Source organism: Pygocentrus nattereri, chromosome 10, assembly GCF_015220715.1.
Source record: "Pygocentrus nattereri isolate fPygNat1 chromosome 10, fPygNat1.pri, whole genome shotgun sequence".
NCBI lineage: Eukaryota > Metazoa > Chordata > Actinopteri > Characiformes > Serrasalmidae > Pygocentrus > Pygocentrus nattereri.
In genome coordinates this window covers 6,314,454-6,329,950 of record NC_051220.1, presented here as the reverse complement: position 1 = coordinate 6,329,950, position 15,497 = coordinate 6,314,454, and the positions used below count along the sequence as shown (strand labels likewise).

At 42.9% G+C, this 15,497-nt stretch overlaps 1 protein-coding gene across 4 annotated transcripts in view; it reads left to right on the top strand.

Annotated features, from left to right (window-relative positions):
- The window catches only part of dlgap2a (discs, large (Drosophila) homolog-associated protein 2a), a 431,171-nt gene that overhangs the window by 139,505 nt on the left and 276,169 nt on the right, over positions 1-15,497 (top strand). For 2 of the 4 annotated variants that reach the window (XM_037541838.1, XM_037541837.1), the window contains exon 1: positions 4,742-5,024. The exons of the other annotated variants lie outside the window; for them this stretch is intronic. The gene's annotated coding sequence lies outside the window, so the exon portion shown is untranslated. Of the gene's footprint in view, positions 1-4,741; positions 5,025-15,497 lie in introns of those variants that run through there. 4 annotated transcript variants of the gene reach the window in all.

Genomic DNA, 15,497 nt, shown 5'->3' with positions numbered 1-15,497 from the left:
ACCTCCACATTTTAATCCATCCGTGCAGTGAAATACCACATACACACTAGTGAATGCACACACACTAGGGGCCAGTGAGGACACTTGGCCAGAGCACTGGGCAGCCCTAACCATAGCACCTGGGGAGCAGGTGGGGGATAGGTGCCTTGCTCAAGGGCTCTTCAGTAATGCCCCACCACAGATAATTTGAAGCAACCAGACATGTTGCTCCTGCACAGGTTATACGTCATGCTGCATTGTGCAATTACACTACATTGTCCCTTCTCCAGATGACTCACACCTTGAAAACTTGAGAGTTGACTCAAATTCATACCGTGCATCCTTGACTCGGACTCCCACCACAGAGGAAAGACTTGACTTGGACTTGCAGCCAGAGATTCGAGACTTGACTTGGGCTCCTACTCAAGACACTCAAAACACGATTTAGACTTGACTCAGACTCAAAGCCCAATGATTTGAAACTTGACTTGGACCTCAGAGACTCAAAACTCAACACAGATTCATATCTCAGAGATTCAAGACCATGATTTAAACCCTAACCATGATTTAAACCCTAAACTGATCACTTCACTTTGCACCCCAGAGACACAAGACTTGACTTGGATTTATACTCCAAAGACTTGAATTGGACCACCACCCCAGTAACTTGACTTGACTAGCACTTGCACCTCAAAGACTCAGACACGAATCACAGAGACGCAAGATTCCACTCATATTCACACCATAGACACTTGAGATTCAAGAATTGCACCCCACAGACTCAAGAGTTGGCTCAGATTCACACCCCAAAGACTCAAGATTTGACTGGCACTCCTCAAAGACTTGAGACTCAACTTGGACTCATACCTTAGAGACTTAAGAATTGACTCAGACTTGCATCTCAGTCAAGATGTGGCTTGGATTTGCACATCAGAGACTTGAAACACGATTCAGACTTGCACCCCAAACACTTGAGACTTGACTGGCATTCACACCTTAGAAACTCAAGACTTACGCTTGTATCACAGAGACTTGAAATTCGCACCTTAGAGACTTGAAGATCGACTCAGCTTCACACCTCATACACTGAAGACTCGACTCCCCAAGACTCAAGACTTGACTGGCTCTCACACTCCAGAGACTCAAGACTCTAACTCATATCCCAGAGCCTTGATATTTGACCCGGAGCTCAAGACTGCACACAGATTCACACCCTAGAGACTCGAGACTTGCACAGCAGACACTCAAGAATGAACTCAGACTCGTACCCCAAAGACTCAAGACTCAACTGGCATTCTCACTCCAGAGACTTGAGCGTCGACTTTGACTCACACCTCAAAAACTCGAGACCTGACTCAGACTTGTACCCCAGGGAGTCAAGACTCAACTTGTGAACGTCTCAGACAGATACTTAGTTTGTGTACTCTGAATTCTACTTGTATTCTGTAACATCCCAAGCCTGTTACTTGATTACTAATGCAATCAATAGTGACAACCCCACACCACATGCACACTCTCACAGAAGCATGTGTAAGCAGTGGTGGATGTGTGGGAGTGAGTTGCTGTGGCAGATGGAAGCTCAAAAGCCTTCTTGTACGCATTAACTGTGCGGCCTCTTTTTGTTTTTCTGTCTGTATGTGTTTGTGTGTATCAAGCCTGTATGTACTTGCTCATGCATGCATTACATTCACGTGTGCCTTCGTTTGCATGCATGTGTAAGCTTGCCAGAGAGAGCTGTCTATCCATTGGAGCTCCATACACACACTCACACAGAACCAGTTAAAGCTGCAGTGGTTGTGAAGGCCGCTCTTCTCTTTGCTGTAGTGATGTAACTAAGAGCTGATCTCTATAGCGAAGGCTGAAGCTCTCCCAGTCAGCCCTGCCAATTGCCATCCATGACAACCAGGCTGAGGAAGCTGCCCATGTTTGGGCCCGAACAGCTGTGATGTCATCTGAGTCAGTGGTAGGATGCGGTGGAGACTGGACGCAGTGATCCATGGAGAGAGAAAGAGAAAGAAAGGGGTATACGTGGCCTGTCAAATGTTTTGGAAAGCTTAGCCTTTCTTTTTAAAAGACCCATATTTCACATTTCTTTGCATTTTATTGTAATCAGTGAATTCATGAATAACACTTGTGTGCTTTGTATGAAATAAAAAATAGTCATATTTTATTTTTAAATGGCTTTTTTAACCTCTTTGTTTATTGTGGTAAATTGACTAATTCTTAGATTGGGATTTTCTCTTGAAAGATTCAGAGTCACAAAGATTCAGACTAACATAAAATCAACTTGTGCGCCCTGAAAAATACTAAATAGTTGACATGGCTTGGAGGATGAAAGTTGGTAACAGTACCCAAATTGGTGACAATTTCGGTGAAATAAAAGGCCTGAAACCATAGTAAACATACCTTGTGTAAGAACATGGCTTTAAGACACACCTCAAGTTGCTCACAGGCTGGCAGGCTAACCTAGTAATGTTGAATGTTAGGTTTTAAGTTTATGAAGGATTTTAAAAAGGATTAACTGTAAACTGAAGCAAACAAAGTAAACAGTCTTAATGAATGTTTGTTACAAGCTTCACATGTCCAGATTGAGGCTCAAACTGCTATAAACTAATTTTAAAACTAGTCCATGGTACAGCACTGTTAGCTCCACTGTTAACATAACATTGAAAACCTAATAACGATAGAACAGCAGTGAATTAGAACTAAAGCGAATTATGAGGTCCATTGAAATTTCCACCCCCTAACCCCTTAAATGACCAGGACCCGTCAGCAGTCCCAAAGTTTTATTACACACTTCTATAACCTCAGAATAGCTCAGCCAATTTGCATTGAAGTCCATGTTGTTACTGAATAATAAGCCTGGATTTTAAGGAGTGAAAATTAAGCAGGCTTGTTTTTATGCTGTGCATTTAAGACTAGTATATGTAAATTATCTCTGTTCTCATTGGCTTTATCTGTTCCTTTTGGAAATGTGGATCCTTGGGAAGGCCGTTTGAACGTTTTTTCCCCCAAGAACCTGGAACAACACAACCCCACATCATTTAACCCGGTAACTTTCTTCAGTAACAAAACTCTGAATCACTTCAGCATGACTGAGCAGGGCTAAGCTGTTGTAGGTGGAAAAGACGTACATATATTTAAAATATGGTACATTTCATAGGGACATAGCACTTAATAACACATAGCACTTAAAATCTTAACAATGCTATAAATGTAGGAAATGTCTCTCACTTTAGTTTAAGACACCTTATGTCAATGCAATACATAAAACATATTATGTCGTCTTGCAATTAGTGTTAAGCTTTACTATATTATTCAGTGCTTGTGCATTTGTTATGAAGTCCCTATGTAGGCAACCATTAAATACAGCATTACCAACAGTGTCCCCAGACTTTTGACAGGAGGTGTAACAATGACTATTGCAGAGCAGGAAAACGAAGAGTCTGCGATAGACAGCGGACAAGAGAGAGAGAATTAGAAGAAGATAGAAGAAGAATAGAGAGAGAGAGAGAGAGAGAGAGAGAGAGAGAGAGTGTGAGAGAGAGAAGGGGAAGCCAAAACTGCAATCAGTCTCAAAACATGAGCTGAGACCCACAAAAGCTATTGTGAGACACTTATGAACTATAAAGGAACTGTTTCTGAGAAAAAGAACGACTGTACTGCAAATTAACTTCATGGGAAGCTGAAGCCTCCATCATTTGTTCTCCTATTTGAAGAGGAACTGAAGAAAAGATAGAGGAATGATTTTGAAAGCTTTTTCGGAAACTTTCCCTCCAGAAATCGTCATTCTTTGAAGAGTCTTTAATAATGCACAATTAATAATTCGATGGAATTCAATGTGTATGATTTACAAACTCAGATGTGAACTGGATTTGAAGTTAAATTCAACATGTATAACTGTATTTTTATAGTGTTTGTATTGTGCTATCTTGGCATGTGCCATTGTGGAGAGGTGTTATTTGTTTTACAGCCCCACTTTACCCCTCAGTGCTCACTCGCAGCTCAACACAGAGTCACAACATTTCACACAGGGAGCCAGCATTGTCCGAGTTAATCTGACAGATACTTTATTTGATTGCATTAACTTAAAAAATGATTTATTATTAAAATATCCTATTCAATTTCCATGCCATGAGCAGAATGGCCACTAGGGGGCCTGCAGAAAGAGGCCAATATGAGTTAAAGGGCTTGAGTCTTCGAGGTCTAGAGTTATTGTTGTTGTTTTGTTTTTATACGTTGGATAAATCTAATGTACTTGTTTATGTGTAATTCCATTATTAAATCACCTTGCAATTAATTAATTCGATTTACATTCCATGTCAACAGATTAATTTATGTATGTCTGTTTTTCCTGCTTGTTTCAATGACAAAAACATAGTAACAGTGTAAAAACTTGGTAAAATGTAATGTAAAGATTTCATCAAAAGTTCAGAATTTTCATCAAAAGTCCAGAATTCCTTTTCCCGTTTTATTGAGCCACAAGTGAGAAATAATTCCACAAAATGCAAACAGAGGCATTTCAAAGGAGTTCTGAACTAGTAAACAGTCATAATAGGGAATCACGGGTCGACCTGAGCTGCGAAAGGAAGAAAGGAAGAGAGAGGGGAGCGATGTTCTGTCTCGCAGTCTCCGACTCCAGCTCCAGGTTTTCCGCCCGTCCGTGCATCAGTAGATCAGTCAGTGTGTATGTGCGTGCGCGTATGTGTGTGTGTGCGCGCGTGTGCCTTCTGCGCTCTGCTCTGCTGCAGTGGAGCCTCAGACGCCGAGCCGATAGCTACTCCTCCGTGGAGGGCGCCTCATCCTCCCTCGTTTTTCTTTTTTTTTCTGCTTTCCGTTCCTTTTTTGCTCACTCTCGGGAAAGGGGAGGTGGGGGCGGTCCGGATAAAAGAGGGAAGGTAAAAGAGTAGGAAGTGAAGGGAATTAAGAAGCGATAGTAGAGAGAGGAAAAACCCATCCACACCCATGACTGCGTGGCTGGCTGTCATCGAATTGGCGAAACACGAACGGACCCACATGTCACCCCTGATGAACCCCGCTGACAGGTGAGAGCCTGCTGGAGCTTGGTATCTTTTCTGTACTGGGGAAAGCTCATTAGAATTGATGTGAGGGCATAGACCCTCACTCAGACCACAAGCTGAGGTACCTCTCGGTCCCTCTGGCTCTCTCAGAGTTGGTTTGAAGTGACCGTCTTCGTGCTAAACAGGTACCAGACTTGTAAGTGTTGGATTTTTGACTGTACTGCACAGAGAGCATGTGAGGTGTTTAACACGAGACTCCCAAGCCTTCTTCTGTTGTTGTGGTGCTCACATTCTTTAGATCCTGCAGCTTGCAGTCAGGGATCAGTATCTTGCAAAGTCTAACGCACTTTGAAACACAGTGGTCACTTTTGTCCGTTCGAGTCGTTCAAAATCGCAGGGATCATGATGGAACAAATTCAAAGGATAAGGCTTTTCCCAAGAGCAACAACTCTAGGGGGACATGTGCTGCACGTTCAAACGGGGGTTCCCTGTATGGATCCACATGAGGCAGTTGGTCATTTAACAGCAGCAGCAGAGCGAGTGCGCTGGACATACAGCGAAGAGAGTGCCGTCCACAAAAGTGGGTGCGATTCCCAATGCAGCGCTTTCAGCGCGAATCTGTGTGTGGGTGGGCGAATCGATTCATGCATTGTGCAAGCAAGGCTTTGATTTCTACTGTACTCTTTTTAACATCTGTTGACCAGCTATATGTCTCTGTATTGCAATGGTCAGTACTTACTCTTTACTTAATCTTGCACTGCAGCATGCTAAGGTCACTTTCTAATAGCCAGAGTGATGGAGTGGAGTGGGTTGTGTATGTGTGTGTCTCACTTATAGCTGGTCATTGCCTTCTGTGTATTTACAGCCCCTTCTGGCATTGCACCTTCATGCATTAGAGTGAAAGAGAGAGAATGAGAGAGGGGGAGAGAGAGAGAGAGAGCACTGCAGGTCTAAACACTTGCTCTCTCTCTGCAGTGCATCCCCCCTCCTCTCTCCCACACATACACAGCCATTAAACTGTCCCTCTGAAAGCATGTGACTGGTCAGAGAAGTGACGAAACTGTTTTCCGGGAGAATCCAAAACATTCCCCCACCGCACACCCACCCTGCCACTTTCATGTTCTGTCAGTAACACCTTCCAGGCAATGCCTGGCCACTCTACTAACTCAGTGTCCACTAACTGATATTACTGATATAAAACACACTCAAAAAGAGCTGTTATTATACGAATATATGATAAATACAAAACCAGTTTCTTCCCTTTCAAAGACTTCAACTGTGTTCAATACAATTGTACGCCAAAAAACGTAGTCGATCAGCTGAGACATTTTCAGCCAAGATATGCCATACAGTGTCAGAAACCATGTAAGCAAGTCTATTTGATTTTATGCTCATCGGTGGGGTGTAAGCTTTCATTACTTGTTAGCTGCATTAGCCTCCGTTACATTCAATGTGCGCATTCATGTGATGTACATTGGAGGATGTAAGTGGTTGTTGTAGTTTATTAGCTAGCTGGCCTCTATTAATTTTGGCCTTTTTAGGTTGATTATAAATGTGTAAATTTACTGTATATTTACCATTTATTATACTTGTACACTGCTATGCATGTGCTTTACATTGATTGCTCACTTCTTTTCTTCCGCCATGATAAAAATAGCGCTGACATAGACTTCGTAGTTTGGCCAATTTGTGCTGCTTCCGACCAGCGGTGTTAATGTTGTGCTTCCTTTCCCTTTTTTTGGGAAATTCATTTTACCAATCAAACTGAAACCACTGCATAAGTGAGCACATAAAGGAGCGTAGGAGCAGCAGTTTTATTAGCCAACGTCACCAAATAAACAGCATTATTCACTATTTAATTTAATTGTAAATAACATGTCATTGAAAGGGCGGTACGGTGGCGTGGTGGGTAGCGCTGTCGCCTCACAGCGAGGAGGACCTGGGTTCGATTACCCGGCCGGGCGACCAGGGTCCTCTCTGTGTGGAGTTTGCATGTTCTCCCCGTGTCTGCGTGGGTTTCCTCCGGGTTCTCCGGTTTCCTCCCACAGTCCAAAGACATGCAGTCAGGCCAATTGGACATGCTACATTGCCCCTAGGTGTGAGTGACTGTCTGTGTCTGTCTGTCTGCCCTGCGATGGACTGGCGACCTGTCCAGGGTGTATCCTGCCTTCCGCCTGAAGACTGCTGGGATAGGCTCCAGCACCCCCCCACGACCCTGACGGAGAAGCGGCTTAGAAAATGGATGGATGGATGTCATTGAAATAACATGAATCAAATAAATTGCTACAGAGCTCTTTTTTCAAAAAGAGTCTATATAGAACCATATACCACACATTCTCCATCAATCTAAAGAACCATTTCACCGTGCAAAGAACCATGTAAGCATACAGATGGAAGAGCCCTTGAAGAGCCCGTTTTTAAAGAGAGTTGGACATTTTGGTAGCAGCAGCTACCAAATACAGTGCAGCCTGCAGTTGAGTGACCACCACAGATGCCCCCCCTACGAAGCTAGTTTTAATGGATTGTTAAACTGTCAATCCTGGATAGTTGGGTGTCGTTAACTCACGTCAGTCAGTTAACTCACTAAATTATAATGTGGTTCTGAAAGTGCCACGGGTTGTGTCTTGTGGCGTTCTGTGTTTTGGTTGCGCTGTTTACGTGTTTTATTGGAATAATGTGTATTGTGGGCGTGAGTGTTTTGAGTGTGTGTGAGTGCTTAAAGGAGTGCTTCAGTCAATAATCCTGACATTACTAACAACGAATGAAAATGAACCGGCACCGATTAGCCATATTCAAATGACATCATGCAAATTGGTGAATACCAATTATAATTATTAACAACATTAGCATGTATGCCTGAGCTCAGTGCTTGACATTGCCTGTTGCCCCTGACCATAACATTTTACAATTTGTTCTCTAAAATGTAGAGCCTAGGCTGAGCTTTATTAGCCACGCTATTAGCCACTGTGCAAGAATTGTCATTCCCAAAACACATTTTCTGCAATTAAGTAAACTTTTAAAAGTATTAATGAAAAAAATAATTATATATGTCTACAGCTGCTTAAAGCGATATTTGCTAGTCATGTACTGTTTTGCTGAAAATTAGCTAAATTGAAACACATTTTCTGCAGTTAAGTAAACTTTTTAAAGTTTTAATGAAAAATAATCGTCATTTTATGTGTTTAGTGTTATGATTGTTTTGGTAGCGACAAAACTGAATGTTTGTCACGATTGGCTCCTCCCACTCCTCCATGTGCTTTGCGGTTTGGTCTTGTATGTGCGTCTGTTTACATGTCCATGTGCTTCTTTGTTTGGTTTCCTCCCTGTCTGACCCCCCAGTCTGACTCCTCCCCTGATTTGTTCCACCTGTGTCTTGTGAACAATCGTTAACCCTGTTTTTTCGTTAAGCCCTGTGTTTTCCCCTGTGAGTTTGCTGGTCTTTGTTGGATAAGTGTATTGGATGTACTGTTTGATCGTGTTTGATATGCTAGTCTGTCTGCTGGAGTTGTTTGGGTCCTGTGTTCTGTTCGCCATGTCTGAACCCCAATCTCTCCGTGTTGGCTATTTGAACCTGGACTGTCTTGACCCTGATTTTGGATTTGCCCATAATAAATCTCTCTGCATATGCGTCCATCTCCTCATCGCTCCACATTACAATGTTTGACCATTCCATCCATCCATGGGTGAATAATTAACATGGGGGGGGGGGTTCTGGATGGGGGGCTGCTGGAGCCTATCCCAGCAGTCATCGGACAGAAGGCAGGATACACCCTGGACAGTTCGCCAGTCCATCTCAGGGTAGACAGACAGACACAGACAGTCACTCACACCCAGGGGCAATTCAACATATCCAATTGGCCTGACTGCATGTCTTTGGACTGTGGCAGGAAACCGGAGAACCCGGAGGAAACCCACTCAGACTCGGGGAGAACATGCAAACTCCACACAGAGAGGACCCTGGCCCTCCTCGCTGTGAGGCGACAGCGCTACCCACCCCGCCACCGTGCCGCCCTCTGTTTGACCATTCATTTAAATGAAATAAGCATTATTAAGGTATAGCATCACTCACTGCAAAGGAGTTTTACTCCAACTAAGTTAGAAATGTATCTTGTCTAAGTCCGAAATTTTGACCTCTGACTTTGCGGCCAGTGCAGATTTAATATCTGTCTACCCCGATCAATCTTTTAAGACTGACTGATTTCTTTCTACTCTCTGTATCTGGGCAGGGAGTATGTGTGTGACGCATGTTATGTGGCACTGTTGTTTTTATGCCCTGCATCATGGGTGTTCAGTTCGCAGCCTCATTACAAACCACTTCCCCAGCACTACTGTACTGAGTGCTTGTGTGACAGCCCCAGAGTGGACAGCTACAGTGTTGTGCATTTGCCCTTGTGTTCGTACATGTGAAGTGTTCTCTTCAGATAACCTCTTGCTGTCTGTCATTCACACCCACATCCCCCTCCCCACATGTTCACATTACCCTTTACGATGAGCTGTGCTTAACTGCGTGTCGGCTCTTCTCCGCTGCATAATGAGAAAGGCTAATCAAAAGAATCCATAAGTGAATCAGACTGACCCAGGCCGACTTCAAGGGAATCATTAGTTAATCAGGAGTGTTTGGGAGGGCATACAAAAGGCTCAAAGGGTTCAAATTCTAATGATGCTAAATGACGAAGTGCTAGTAAGCTATCACAAACATCAAGCATAAAGCTTTGGTTTCTTTCTGGTCTAGTTGAAGGAATATTTTGGCTAAAAATCTCATTTACACAGCTTTCCATTACCCCCTTACCTCCTTACCTCCATACCCCCTTACTCCAAATGTAGTCGATCAGCCAAGATATGTTTGGTCCTTTAGTTAAGGATTCAACATGCTGCATACTAAAGATGGACCCATCCGTGTTGACGCATCATTGTTGAACCAATCAGTGATCACCTTTCAGCACGATTGGCCTATACCCGATATTGATCGAGAGCGGGGCAGGACTGATAAGGTCTATTCACACCAAGTGCATTTTTTCTGGAGAAAAAAAAAACGGATGCAAACTTCACACCAAATCTGAAGCGCTTTCTCTGTCTAAACACTTTGAAAACTTTTTTTATTTCAAGCACTGCAACTAAACGGTGCACTGGGTACATCCCATTCTGCAAGAAAAAGCCAACAAGGGGAGGTTCACTGCCTCTTACAAGCGCAAGCTTCTACAAGTATTTCTGTAGGTCATTGGGGAGAATTTGAGGCTCTGCTTCTGCCTTTTGCGTCTGTCATTAAAAAGGAGCAAACGTACTTACGTTGCTATAACGTACTTACCCTCATTCAAAGCCTTTCGGTTCTCATGCGCCATATATTGTCTTTAACCTTCGCATATTTTTAGTCAGCGTTTGCTCAGCGTATAAGCCTTTATGCTCTGCTACAGAGTTCTGTTGCCATCCTGATGCGTGTTTGTTTGGGCAGCAGCCAAGACATCAGAACCTGATTTTAACGCGTCCATAGTAGAGCAGACTGATTAAAAATGTAGGCAGTATCACAGACCATCGCAGGTGTTAGACGGCATTAACATACTTGACGTGTACTTTTTCATCCGTGAAAATTGGACTGTGTTTGAATAGGTCTTCAGTCGCATAGTCAAAAGTCAAAGGGTCTGAATTTCTGTCTAGGGTTTGAATGAGGAACTGCAGAGTCCTGTGACCAAGGAGCCTCACGCAGCCCTGCAACAATCCTTAAAAAATGGCTTATATGTTTTACTACGTAAGCTACGTTCACAATACAAGCCTCATTGCTCAAATCCGATCTCTCTGACTTGATGGTTCACACTGGTTTACGTAAGTGAATCAAATCTGTCATTAATGTGATGAACCGGCGTCCTGAAATGAGCCTCATGAGCTCATCCTACTCAGTAACGTCACGTGACTGAATCACTGCATCATCAGCACAAACTAACAAGCTGGACGAGCTTCGCTGAGAAGATCATTAACTCTGATCAGCTCTCAGCTTCGTTATTAGAGCCAGGCGAAGGAGAAGAAGGTGAGATGAGCTGCTTTTCCACCCTTTACAGGCTTTAACGTCTGTTTGGCGCTGCTGCCAGAGTAACGCTGAATGACGGCGCACGCGCTGTGGAAGAAAAGCACATGAATTCTGATCTGAGCGTCACATTAAGGCCACATGGCCACAAATCGGATACGTATGAAAGTGACTCAGGTACGATTTGAACAGATCAACTCACCAGGGAACGTGTTTTCAGATTCAGATTCCTTTATTGATCCCAGGGGGAAATTGCAGTTGTTACAGTTGCAGCCATTTATATAAAAGAATAAACACTTTAATAATTTAAAACAATATTGAGAAATTTGCAGTATGTACACAAGATTTAAGTACTTATGAATACAGTAAAGTGGCGGTGATTGTGATAATAAATATGAAACATCTGGTATAAGCAGTTCTATTTAAATTGTTTAAATTAAGTTAGTGTCCCTCTGAGTTATTGCACACACAATTGTTGTTATTGCACATATGAACAGTTTGGCATTGAGTATTGAGTTTTGTGAATCAAAATTAATTTTAAGTCGGGGGTGAAATTTTAAGCAAATTCTACATGACATGACTTATATGATTTGCCATTGTAATTGTTTTAATTGATTTCCATACGTCATCAATCTGCTCTCTCCTTCTGGATAAGCTTTACGCAGTTATGTGCAATGAACTCTCAAATGCACACAGACTGACAGATATAATGCTTGATAAAAACTTCATTATTATGACTGATGTCTATTTTTAAGCTTAAAAAACAATATTAGGCTGCTTTGGGATTCAGAGCTGGACTATATCTGCATAAACTTTCTGTCTTTGCTCCTTAACCTGTTTGAGCGGCGTGCCCGTGTCTATAACAAGCACACATGGGTCTGTATTAAACTCAAATTATTGTCAAGTTTAGAATGTTTATGTTTATGTTATTTTGAACGGTTGTAGTCCTGAAAGCACCGCAAGGGGTGTCAAACTCAACCACTGAAAGGGCCATATTAAAAAACCTCAGCAAACCCAGAGGGCCAGAGAACATCTTTGTTTTTGTTTCACCTTCAAAAGACATTCTGCAGGAACTTGAACTGAGCAGCAAAACGTCAACAGTAAAATATAGGCACTTGTAGCAGACCTTGAAATGTTACATGAAAACTTGTAATGTTAAAAAAAAGTCCACAGGAGCCTTTTGAACCTATCTCTGTACATGAACTAGCGCACTTTATGTTGCAGTGCATGCTGGGGGTTGTAGTCCAGTGCATTATGAAACGGGTAAATCATCCAGTGTTAATAGAAAATCTAAATAATTTTGCAGGCCAGATAAGATTGTGTTGCGGGTCTGATTGGGCCCACAGGCCTTGACGTATGGGGTATAAGGCATGACTTAGTTACATTAGCCTTGTAGCGCCAGTGCTAAATGAATAAAGCAACAAACATGTGTTAGCTGACCACTTATGGGGAAAGGGGACTTTTGTTTCATTGGGTGTCCATGATTTCTGTGATAAATGAGACCATCGTAAGAAGGAGGTCATTTGGAGGCAAAACTAAAGAAGCAAGCTTCAAACACCAAACATGCCTAGTTGATTGACTACTAAGGAGAGTATACGTAAACCTGCTATAAGGACTATGGGTACTTTTGCGTGAAACCTGGCAACTTTTAGGAGAATGTGGACACTCATGCCCTCCTGATGCAGTAATCTTATGTTCATTTGCATGAGCTTTGATGGTTTAAGTATAGAATGAATGATATGCCTCAAAAGGTTGTGCGGAAATGTATTACTGCCTTGAGCATCTGTACCAGTTCAACCCGTGGACTGTAAACATACATGTCAAATGCCTCACGCTTCATGCAAGTTGTGGCCAGCCAGAAGCATGACCATGTGCTGACCTGTCCCGCACCGGTGAGTCAGCATTTATTCCATTTCATCCCGGCAGAGTCTCCGTCTTCCACCGGCCATGGCTAAGATGATTGAATGCCTCCGAAAGGCCCTCTTCTTATGGTGCCATTCATCATGGTCATCTTGGGTCACAGGTGGCTCGATTGGAGCTTCCTCCAGCCGTCAGTCAAGTTGCTGACGGTATTGAGCAGAGTCTGAATCTGACAAACTGCTGTTTGACTGTTGCTCGGCGTCAGATCAGTGTGGATTTTCTTAGTAAATAAAAAGCTAATTTGACTAGTGTTCTGCTTACCCCACATATAATCAGACCAGACATGCTTAGTGTCTGAAGATTATGTATTTAGTCTTGAATGGGAGCTACAAGGCTAATGTAGCTAACAAGGAATGGCAGCCTATGTGTGGCATTTAGCCTTGTGTGAACCTTCATCATCATACATTTGCCTCAAACTAGGTTATTAAGTAAATAGACTTGCTCACATGGTTTCTGACACTGTATGATAATGAGCATCAACAAGCACATCAATAATATAATCATTATCAGATTTCGGCAGTTTTCTGATTATTCAAGTGGTCATGCGTGGCATGCCTCCGTCCCCTGGGCTGGCTGGAAGGCAGGGCTCAGGACTCATGTGCCATTCCCCACTTCCTTGTGAAGGAATCAACCTCTTCCCTCTGTCCTGCCTACTCTCGCTGCTGTCATCAGGGCCCAGGGGATGGGCGCAAGTAAACAGCAAATCCTGATTTCTTACATCGCGTTAAGGGAGCTGGATTTTAGCTCAGTAATCAAGTTTCTCAGTGCATGTATACCCTTACTCTAATTTCTTTCAGATTTCTCAGATTCCTTTTTCGCCCGCAAGATGGCAACAAAACACTTTTGGATCAACGCTGAAACCAACTGCACGCCTGACAAATGAAGAATTTAAATATTCCTCACCTTCTAGATGATATATATTCCTAATATCCACTAACATGATTAAATGACTTTTACATTATGTCTACATTATATAAAGCAGTTATCAGATTAAGTGTATGTGCACACTCTTACTGTTATCTTTAAACAGATATATACACAGATATATCTAGCATAGCTAACTAACAGTAGCAGCCAGTATCAGTGCTCCTGCCATTTTGGAGGGGCATGACATATTTATGGGTGGGCTGAACTTGGCCGTTGCTCATTTTCTGTGCAGAACATTTAAAATAACACATTTTCAAAGTCTTCACACTGTACAGTCCCTACACGTTTACATAACACGTGTGGTGTTGGATGAACATCCTCGTACATGGCCTGCTGTTAGTGTGTGAGTCTGTGTGTGTGTGTGTGTGTGTGTGTGTGTGTGTGTGTGTGTGTGTGTGTGTGTGTGTGTATGAGAGTGGACAACATGGACAGGCTGCTGACTGGCTACAGCTGCTAAAGGAGAACCCTACGCTGGACACTTGTGATATTTTAAATATCTGGTGATAATGACTGTATTGTTTTAAAAAACAGTAATGCGGTGGGTCCACCAGACCCCTCAATAACAAACACATGAACTTGGCTGCATTTGCACTTCAAACAAGCCGTGTTTATATGCTTCTAATCCTTAAATTGGTGAAGCGGTCATCCACATTATTATCTCCGAAGTGATCCATCACATATATCCATCAAAATGACAACTCACCTTACACTTTTTCTCTAAAGTAAGGTTTTGATTGGACAAATTCCATCACTGGTGGGTCAATGGACCATCTTAAAGCCTGAATTTTGTCCAGATAGTCCATTTTTTTAGCATGCGTTTTACACACTGCTGATTGGTGTACATTAGCCCAATGACTTGTTAGCCTTGAAGAAAAGATGTTACTTTTAGAGAAGTGGCTGTGGTGGTATGATCCTGGTTGACGCTTGCCTCGGATGGCCGGTCAGGGTCTTATAGAATGAGCAAGTTGATGGGCAACTCGTGGGCTGGAGGTTAGGGAACCAGCCTTGTGACCAAAAGGTTGCTGGTTTGATCCCCTTGGCCGACAAGACGTGACTGAAGTGCAATTGAGCAAAGCACCTATTCCCCAACTTCTCCCCCGGCGCCGTGGATAGGGCTGCCTGCTACTCCGGGCAAGTGTGCTCACTGCCCCCTAGTGTGCATGTATGTGGCTGTTTCACTGCACAGATGGGTTAAATGCAGAGGTCTAGTTCCTCTGTTTGCAAACACGGTTGGCTAATGGTTCTGAATTTGAAAGTTTCTAGGCTTTTTTAGGCTAGTCAGCCATAGTTACAGGAGGAGCTCAAGCAAGGCAGGGATGAAGGGAGATAGAGAGATGAGGTGAGCAAAGTCTTTCTCTGAAAAGCAACTGTCTTGCTTTTCGGAGAGATCAAGGTTGCCAGGTAATGAATTCTGGTCCTCTCGTGTGCATGAAATTCCACCTCTCTCTCTGTCTCTCTCTCTCTCTCTCTCTCTCTCTCTCTTTCTCTCTCTCTCTGTCTCTCTCTCTCTCTGTTTTGTTTTTTTTTTTTGTTTAATCTTCCTCTCCTCTCTGCTGATGTTTAAATTCCCCCTCAGTTTGACAGTGCTGCACGGGGATGTGCTGTGCTTGTTGCTATGGAGATGTAGCTAGGCA